Source organism: Pseudonaja textilis, chromosome 2 (assembly GCF_049901715.1).
Source record: "Pseudonaja textilis isolate UNSWEBS1 chromosome 2, rPseTex1.2, whole genome shotgun sequence".
Classification (NCBI taxonomy): domain Eukaryota; kingdom Metazoa; phylum Chordata; class Lepidosauria; order Squamata; family Elapidae; genus Pseudonaja; species Pseudonaja textilis.
Window position 1 is genome coordinate 13,625,098 of NC_141991.1, and position 9,999 is coordinate 13,635,096.

Below are 9,999 nucleotides of genomic sequence, written 5' to 3' on the forward strand. Positions count from 1 at the left end.
ACATAACTGTGAGTTATACCTTGAGGATACCTAATGAGATCCAATAAAGAAACTTTGTATGGAAGCCTTTGTAATGTTTAACTAACTGTCTCTATATTCAGGCAGAAAATTAGAGAGACAGCAAAGTTGGCAGCTCCCATTCCCAACTAACTATATACAACCTGCTGAATACCACCTCTGATTAAGTTCATCTCTGGAAATCCAGCCAAGGGCTCTAAATATTTTGAACATATAATTCACAGGCAAGCATCCCTGGAGAAGACCCTGATGTCTGGGAAAAAAAATCAAAGGAATTTGAAAAAGAGGGAAACTGAGGTGAAGGTGGTGAGGTAACTATCACTGACGACACAAGAGAGAGCACACAAGAATTCAGAAACACAATTTCCAACAAACAATCCTGGCAGAATGATGTACAACAGATCACAAAGAGTTTCAAGAGACTGAGTGATAATCCATGTGAGCCTATTCAATTAGGTTTTATTTCTGAAACCAGGGTTAACTCAACAAGGGCCTATTGCGATGCGTGAACCCAGTGGCAGCAATTATAAGGGGATCTCTCACAAGATGACGTTGCTTCTTGCCCGTTCTTCCTTCACCAGTGTTTAGATTCTCACTCCCTCATTTACACCATACTTACTAAGCTTACCTAGCCGTCACTGAGCAATTAGAGGGCACATCCTTCATGTTTTTCCTTTTCAAAAAAATGAACACACCTGCTAACTGCGGGGTTTTCCCAGCTGGTTTAGTGTCTTCTTCCTGGTAACATAAGCCACAGCACGCTGAGAATTCAAACGGGTGATTTACTGTATATACAAAAAAAAAAAAATATCTAAAGTCAGCCGCCATATCGTGACTGTAGACACAAGGAAGAATGCAGATTATACAGACGGTTGGACACTTCCTTCTTTTTCCCACCCAAATCCTGTTTGCTGAAATCTGGTGGAATATTGCCAAGAATGTATGTTTTTGGGTGGTTATTTGAATGAATTGTGCTTCAGAACAGGCCAGAGCTGGTATTCAGCAGGTTCTGACCAGTTCTGGAGAACCGGTAGCAGTGGTGGGATTCAAAAATTTTTACTACTGGTTCTGTGGACGTGACTTGGTGGGCGTGGTGTGGCTTGGTGGGCGTGGCAGGGGAAGGAAAGTACAAAATCCCCATTCCCTTCCCACCCCACTAACCTGCTTTCCAGCTCCATTCTCCTGTGCAGGGCAACAAAAGAAGACCCAGCTGATCAGCTGGGACTCGGGAGGCAGAGAATAGATGGGGGCGGGACCAGTCAGAGGTGGGATTTGCTGGTTCTCCGAACTACTCAAAACTTCCGCTACTGGTTCTCCAGATCTGGTCAGAACCTGCTGAATATACCACCTCTGAATTCTTATAATTTGTTTTAGGGCGCTTCACACTGCACCCTGTCACAAAGAGTGAGGCTTCAATCTCACAGTTTTGACACACGCAGAAATAACCTGCTGGCTCCAGGCCAGTGTTTCTCAACCGTAACCTTTTAGAGGTGTGTGGACTTCACGTTCCATATGTCTATGGAGATTCTCAGTCATCCAGGTCATTGTTCTCTTAAAGGTGCTTTTTAAGAAAGAAAGAAAGAAAGAAAGAAAGAAAGAAAGAAAGAAAGAAAGAAAGAAAGAAAGAAAGAAAGAAAGAAAGAAAGAGGAAGAAAGAAAGAAAGAAAGAAAGAGGGAGGGAGGAACGAAGGAAGAAAGAAAGAAAGAAAGAAAGAAAGAAAGAAAGAAAGAAAGAAAGAAAGAAAGAGGGAGGGAGGAAGAAGGAAAGAAAAAGAAAGAAAGAAAGAAAGAAAGAAAGAAAGAAAGAAAGAAAGAAAGAAAAAAGAAAGAAAGAAGGAGGGAGGGAGGAAGAAAGAAAGAAAAAGAAAGAAAAAGAAAAAAAGAAAGAGGAAGGAAGGAAGGAAGGAAGGAAGGAAGAAGGAGGGAGGGAGGAAGAAAGAAAGAAAGAAAAAGAAAGAAAGAGAAAGAAAGATGGGTTTTTTTGGAAAAGCCACCTTTGGACACAATTCAGAAATTGGAGGCTAAAACATAATAAGAACAGTTGCTGGAATTGGCCGTGTCTAATGAAAAGAAAGATTAGGGATGATATGATAGAAGTCTTCCAATATCTCAGGGGCTGCCATAAAGAAGAGAAAGCCAAGCTGTTCTCCAAAGCACCTCAGGGCAGGACAAGAAGCAAAGGGTGGAAACTAATCGGGGAGAGAAGCAATCTGGAACTAAGGAGGGATTTCCTGAGAGTTAGAAATATTAATCAGTGGGATGGCTTGCCTCCAGAAGCTGTGAATGCCCCAACAAGAAGAGATTGGATAACCATTGGGGTTTCTTGCCTGAGTAGTGGGTTGAGCTAGATGACCTGCAAGGTCCCAACTCAGTTATTCTGTTATTCTGCTTATCCTTGCCTTGCCTCCTGACAATCCTTTCCTCTGGATTGTCTAAGGAAGGTCTATTTGGCACTTTCTCTCAGTCTCTCTCTCTGCCGGGCTCGGAAGGTTCTTTTTGTCTAAGTCTCCCCAACTGTTTCAATATGATGAATAACAGCTTCCATTGCTCGCCAGGCCTCAGGATTTTATTCAGTTATTTTCCTGGATGGCTCCAAAACGGACCAACTTCAGACTGTTAAAAAGTTGAGATTTGGATTCAAGTCCACCTTAGCACTAGAAGGTCATTAATTAATTAATTATCAATTATGATGCAGTTCGTCTCTGATCCAAGTCCAACCTGGCAGGGTTATTGTTGCCAGGGTCAATTGGAGGCAGTTCTACTGATTCGGCTTTAAACCTCTGGAGAGGAGAAGGGACATAAATTTAAAATCACCAGGAAAGATTCTCGCATAACATCTATTTATGCTCTCATTTCTTCCTTTTTATCTTGGCTCGGGTTTAAGTTCTTCATTTATTTTCCTTTTTTCAAATTCTGCCTGTTTAGCTTTTTGTCCTGCTATTTCCTTCGCTCAGCAAAGCCAAGCCAAAAAAACAAAACAAAAAACCCCAACCACAAACCAATCAAATATACAGATATGCCCATCATTCTTGGCTATAGCTCCTCTTTCTTGGCAACCTTACTCAGCACGGCTGGCCCCGACATAATTGATCAGGAAAATCTTTAATCTTGACTTGCAACCATTCATTTAGTGACTTTCAAAGTTACAACGGTCAGAGGTGGTATTCAGCAGGTTCTGACCACTTCTTGAGAACCAGGTAGCAGAAATTTGGAGGAGTTCGGAGAACCGGCAAATCCCACCTCTGACTGGCCCTGCCAACTATTCTCTGCCTCCCGAGTCCCAGCTGATCGGCTGGGTCTTCTTTGGTTGCCCTGCACAGGAGAACGGAGCTGGAAAGCAGGTTAGTGGAATGGGGAGAGAATGGGGATTTTGCAGTATATCCTTCCCATGCCACGTCCACCAAGTCATGCCCACCAAGCCTCGCCCACCAAACCGGGAGTAAAAAAAATTGAATTCCACCACTGAACAATGGTGATGAAAAAAGTGACTTATGACCATTTTTCACACTTACGACCATTGCAGCATCCCCATGGTCACGCAATCAAAATACAACAGTTTTTGACAGTTACAGTGTCTTAGGAATCATGTGAGCACCTTTCACAACAAACAAAGTCAATGTGGAAGCCAGATCCACTTAACAGCCGTGTTGCTCATTTAGCAACTGCAGTGATTCACTTCATAACCAGGGCTAGAAAGGCCGTAAAACGGGGCAAAGCTCAGTTAATCAATGTCTCATTTAGCAACAGAAATTTTGGACTCAATTTGGTCATAAGTTGAGGACTACCTGTATATCTCTTGGCCCTGGAAAAAAATGGATCGGGCTGTTGACCCAGTTGCTGAGGCCTCATCCGGGATAGATCTACGAGTCCCAGCGTTTGTCAAACTTGGTAACTTTTCACATATGTGGACTTCAACTCCCAGAATTCCCCAGCCCGCATGAATTGAGCCCATGCTGGCTGGGGGATTCTGGGACTTCAAGTCTGCACTTCTTAAAGTTGCTAGAGTTGAGATATACTGGCTTAGGGGAACCATCCTCCTTTAGAAATGCTAGGTAGAGCCAAAGGAGTAGTCATGTTGTCTGTGTATCAGTGGTGGGATTCAAATTGTTTTACCACTGGTTTTGGTGGGCATGGCTTGGTGGGCATGCTTTGCCTAACACTGGCACACAGCAGCTGAGGCCTGCAGCGCCAATCAGCTGAGAGGATAAAGAAGAGAAAAGTGCAGGGGTAGGTGGGACGGCCAATTCTGCTCTTTTCTCTTGGTTTTCCTCTCAGCTGATTGTCGGGGGATTTTTTTTTCCTCTTCTCAGCTGATCTTTCCTACCAGCCTTTTTTCCTACCAGTTCAGCCAAACCGGTCCAAACCGGTAGCATACCACCACTGCTGTGTATGTAATGCTGAAAAGGGGATTTCGGGGAGTTTTAACAGGGCTAAGTGTGAGAAACACTGTTCTATCTAGATTAAGAAAGTTCAGAAACTTGGACTTAACTGTCGAAACATCAAGTTCAACTCTCACTGGAGTATTAGTGCTATCTCTTCTGAGCGGTCTTAAACATTAAGGGAGAATGTCGGGCAAAGAATGTACATCAACCTGTTGACCAAAGCACGGGTGGGTCTGCAGGTGTGGGGAAAAAAGTCAAGACCGTGACATTCAAACTCTGTCTCTTCTGTAAGTTCTTTGCATTTTGCCAGTGTGTGGCGGAGATTTGGTCAAGGACAGGGGTCTCCATACTTGGCAACTTGAAGACTTGTAGACTTCAATTCCCAAAATTGAAGTGGTCAACACCTGGAATGCTCTACCTGATTCTGTTATTACAACCTCAAACCAGGGGTGGGATTCTACCGGTTTGGACCAGTTCTCTAGAACCGGTCGTTATGATTCTGCGCAGTTTGGAGAACCAGCAAATCGTGCCCCTGGCTGGCCTCACCCCTCTCCTCCTGCCCCTCCCCTCCCCATGCAGACAGTCCTTATCGTGTATGCACATGCCCGACATCGTTGACTGCATTCTCCGCTGCCCAGTCACTCCTTAAGGTACTTCTTTTTTTTTTCCTCCCAATGATCAGCTGTTCCGATGATCAGCTGTAGCAGGATCCACCTCGCTGCCATATTGCTTTGCCCAGAAGGCTTCCCTGGGGCCCAGGAGGCAAAAAGGGGTGCATGGGCAGTGGCTGCGAAGGAGGAGAGGAGGAGGAGGAGGAGGAGGAGGAGGAGGAGGAGGAGGAGGAGGAGAGGAGAAGAAGAAGAAGAAGAAGAGAAGAAGAAGAAGAAGAAGAAGAAGAAGAAGAAGAAGAAGAAGAAGAAGAAGAAGAAGAAGAAGAAGAAGAAGCAGCAGCAGCCATGCCCTCCCAGTCACCTGGCCATGCCTACCTAGCCACACCCATCTAGCCACGCCCACAGAACTGGTAGTAAAAATATTTGCATCCCACCCCTACCTCAAGCCCTCACAGTTTCAACCTCAAACTGTCTGTTGTGGATCTCACCCCATTCCTAAGAGGTCCTTAAAGGGGGCGTGCTTAAACGCACCAGCGTGGCTACCGTCCCTGTCTTACTGTTCCCATTTATCTGTATTTACTTCCTTTGTTCATGTTTATGTTTATACCTGTACTCGTTATCTTGTACATGTTTGACAAACAATAAATAAAATAAATAAAAGTTCCTCAGCCAGTGTGGGCTCAATTAATGCAAACTGAGGAATTCTGGGAATTGAAGTCCACAATTCTTAAAGACCCCTAGTTTGGGAGATCTAGTTTCTACTCGATTCTAGTTTAGGAGATCTGCTTCAATTCGCTTTTTCTTTGCAGTACACGTTGAAAAATGAGCAGAACTTTGATAATACCATTATTGCCCCCCAACGTGACTTTTTTTGGTCCCAATCTGTACAAACAGCTTACAAAAAAGGAGAAATGGGAGCAAACATTGTCTCTCACAATGCTTTAGAACAGCTTTTCTTAACCAAGGCAACTTTAAGATGTGTGGACTTCAACTCCCAGAATTCCCCAGCCAGCATGGCGAATGGCTGGCTCGGGAATTCTAGGAATTGAAGTCCTCACATGGTATAAGCCGTCAAGCCTGAGAAACACTGCCTGACAAGTCTCAGGAGCCTATAATGCCTTCATTTAGATGCGAAGAATTCGTAAACACGGGTTGGCTGTCAAGTGTTCGAATTTTGATGCAGATGCTTCAATGGACATAGTTGATAAATGAACAGTTGTAAGTTGAGGACTTTCCCTATAATAACACCTGAAAGCTTCTCTCCCATCGCACCTCGGTTTCCATACCTTTGGACTGTCTGAACCATACAGTACAGATCTGGGGGAATAATGAATTATTCCTGCCCACTTTATTCAATGCTCAGAAACATCAGTATTCCATTTGTTATAGAAAGCCAGCTTTGGGGGCTAAAAGCTATAGAAAGCATAAAATGAAAGAAAGATAGAAAAAAGGAGGGAGGGAGGAATAGCTTGAATGACAGAGCGTGTCCAACAACAGCTTAGCAATGAGAGTCTAAGACACGCTGGCTCATTTTTCTTCCTCTAATTAGTCTCCTAATTACTAGGCTGTTTTGCTTAATTAAAACCAGAGAGAGGCAGGAAAGGGGGGGATTTATTAGGGGTTCCACTCCTGTCTCCCAATCAGTGCTAATTAATATCATCTCCAACTGCAGGCTTAATGAGCTGCTAATTAACCATGAAAGGAAAAGGATGAATCCATATTTTCCTCACCTGCTAGGCTACGCCATGCCGCCCCAAAGAGATGGGGACTGCCAATGTTCTCCTCTGCCCCCACCACTTCCCACTACTAAATGCTTCCAGATCCTCTCCCTCCTCCATCTATTTCCACACACCCTGCCAGATGCAAAACTTTCCCAACCAGGAGTAACTTTCGTTTTCTGCAGGCGAAGGAATTTCCCGGTAATCATGTGGGCTGTGTTTCCCAGCAGAGGGAGGCTGAGTTGTGCAGACAGTCAATAAATTAGCAGGTCAATGTCCAGTGATGTTCTGGAGTGAGTGGGATGTCGGGGGAGGGCTGGGGAGGGAGACCTTTATCACAAGAGAGGAGGGGGAGAAAAGGGGGCCTTGCAGGTTTGCGGTGGTAAAACATACAAAGCAGAGTTGCTGGAATTGGGTAGAATAGAATAGAATAGAATAGAATAGAATAGAATAGAATAGAATGTAGAGAATAGAGTAGAATAGAGTAGAGTAGAGTAGAGTAGAGTAGAGTAGAGTAGAGTAGAGTAGAATAGAAAATAGACTAGACTAGACTAGACTAGAATAGAATGTAGAGAATAGAGTAGAATAGAGTAGAGTAGAGTAGAGTAGAGTAGAATAGAAAATAGGCTAGACTAGACTAGAATAGAATAGAATAGAATAGAAAATAGACTAGGCTAGACTAGACTAGACTAGACTAGAGTAGAGTAGAAAATAGAATAGAATAGAATAGAATAGAATAGAATAGAATAGAATAGAATAGAATAGAATAGAATAGAATAGACTAGATTAGACTAGATTAGACTAGACTAGACCAGACCAGACCAGACCAGACCAGACCAGACCAGACCAGACCAGACCAGACCAGACCAGACCAGACTAGAATAGAATAGAATAGAATAGAATGTAGAGAATAGAGTAGAATAGAGTAGAGTAGAGTAGAGTAGAGTAGAGTAGAGTAGAGTAGAGTAGAAAATAGAATAAAATAGAATAGAAAATAGAATAGAATAGAGTAGTGTAGAGTAGAGTAGAGTAGAGTAGAGTAGAGTAGAGTAGAGTAGAGTAGAGTAGAGTAGAGTAGAAAATAGAATAAAATAGAATAGAAAATAGAATAGAATAGAGTAGTGTAGAGTAGAGTAGAGTAGAGTAGAGTAGAGTAGAGTAGAGTAGAGTAGAGTAGAGTAGAGTAGAGTAGAATAGAATTCTTTATTGGCCAAGTGTGATTGGACACACAAGGGTATGTCTAGTTTAATGAAAAGGAGGACTAGGGGTGACAAGATAGCCGTGTTCCAATATTTGAGGGACTGCCACAAAGAAGAGGGGGGCAACCTAATCTTCAAAGCACCTGAAGGCAGAGCAAGAAGCCATGGATGGAAAACCAATCAAGGAGAGAGCAACTTAGAACTAAGGACTGACAGTTAGAAGAATTAATCAGGAGACTTCCCTCCAGAAGTTGTGAATGCTCCAACACTGGAAGTTTTTAAGAAGAGATTGGTCAACGAATCTAATCCCTGGAAATGGTATATCGCTGGGGGTCTTCAAACTTGACAGCTTTAAGACTTGTGGACTTCAACTCCCAGAATTCTTCTTCCAGTCATGTTAGCTCAGGAATTCTGGGAGTTAAAATCCAAGAGCCTTAAACTTGCCAAGTTTGAAGACCCTTGGTATAGCATCTCCTGCTTATATTATAAAAAAAAGATGTTGAGATTCAGCAAAGAGTTGCAGAAAAGAGCAACAAAGATGATTAGAGGGCTGGAGGATGAACGGTTGCAGGAACTGAGTTTGTCTAGTCTAGTGAAAAGAAGGACTAGGAGCGACATGATAGCATTGTTCCAATATCTAAGGTGTTGCCACAAAGAAAAGAAGCCATGGGATGGAAACTAGTCAAGGAGAGAAGCAATCTAGAACTAAGGAGAAATTTCCTAACAGTGAGGACAATTAACCAGAGGAACAGCTTGCCTCCAGAAGTTGTGGGAGCTCCATCACTGGGGGCTTTTAAAAAGAGACTGGACAGCCATTTGTCGGAAATGGTCTATAGGGTCTGCTGCTTGAACAGAGGGTTGGACTAAAAGACCTCCAAAATCCCTTCCAACTCTCTTATTCCGTTATTGTGTTATTCCCCTCTGAAGCACACCTGCTTAGCTCCCCCACCATTTAAGCTAAAGCACATCAATCAGGGATCCCCAACCACCGGGCCGCGGACCGGTACCGGTCCGTGGAACATTTCCTACCGGGCCGCCGGTTTGCTGGGCGCCACCATCTTGTTTGATGAGAAAGTGCTTCCGGGTGAGCTTTTCCGGTTGGAAAGCGGCGTTTGGGTCCTGAAGGAATCCTCGCGCCTTAGTTTCATCGAAGCGGGAGGTCTTCGAACGAAACTAAGGTGCGAGGATTCTTTCAGCACCCAAGGCAAGGCGAGCTGAGAGACCGTCCCAAAGCTGTCCCGAAGCGAAGCCCATCAACGAAGGTACAAAGGAGGAGTTGAAGGTGGCGGGGAGAAGCGGGGGACGGCTGGCTGGCCGGTCGCTTGGCTCACCTTGCCTTGTCATGCGTGCTGATGCCGATACCGGGCCATGGATCATTTTGTGATGCCGGTACCGGGTCCTGGCACAAAAAAGGTTGGGGGCCACTGACATAGAAGAAGGCTTTGAGTTGGGGAAAGATTGGTTTCAGTTCATCTTTGCTACCACTCTCAGCCTAGGGAAGCTGCCTCTGTTGAATTCCTGCCTGGCATGCAGCTATTAAAAGGCACTCCCATGGGAGAAGGACAGCTCCGGAACTGAGCACTCCAGCCTTCAACTAATGCAAGGAAGAGAATACTTCTGCTTGTAAATGCCACATCCTTCAGGACCTTGGTACGGTTTTGGGAGCTTCTTTCTCTGCTGCAACCGGAGGTTCTATCAAGACTGACCTGAAATGACAAACCATTAACCCCTTACCATCTGAGTAAGCCCTCTGCGGTTGCTCTAATTTGGCATGACAACGGATCCTCGATTTGCAACCAATCACTTAGTGAACAATGGAAAAATGGTACTTACCGCCTGGATTCAAAATTCCAACAGCCGGGCTCTGATAGACAAGTTACATTTTTTTGGCCTGAAACCAGCAAAGGATATGGGTTTCCAGGAGGGAAAAAACCCCCCACTCATTGCAGACAATAGATTCGCTTAATGACCTTAATTCTTTTTCAAGTATGTGTCCAAATCAGGGTTGAATATTCCAAGCAGGGACTTCCCATAACTCTATGTCCCACTTCCCATAACTCTATGTCCCAGT

At 44.1% G+C, this 9,999-nt stretch overlaps 1 protein-coding gene across 1 annotated transcript in view; it reads right to left on the reverse strand.

Annotated features, from left to right (window-relative positions):
* Nucleotides 1–9,999, reverse strand: part of PBX2 (PBX homeobox 2) — a 68,408-nt gene extending 58,409 nt beyond the window's left edge. The window contains exons 1-2 of the mRNA XM_087928535.1: nt 9,762–9,999; nt 714–803 (exon numbers count right to left, since the gene is read on the reverse strand). The gene's annotated coding sequence lies outside the window, so the exon portion shown is untranslated. The remainder of the gene's footprint in view (nt 1–713; nt 804–9,761) is intronic.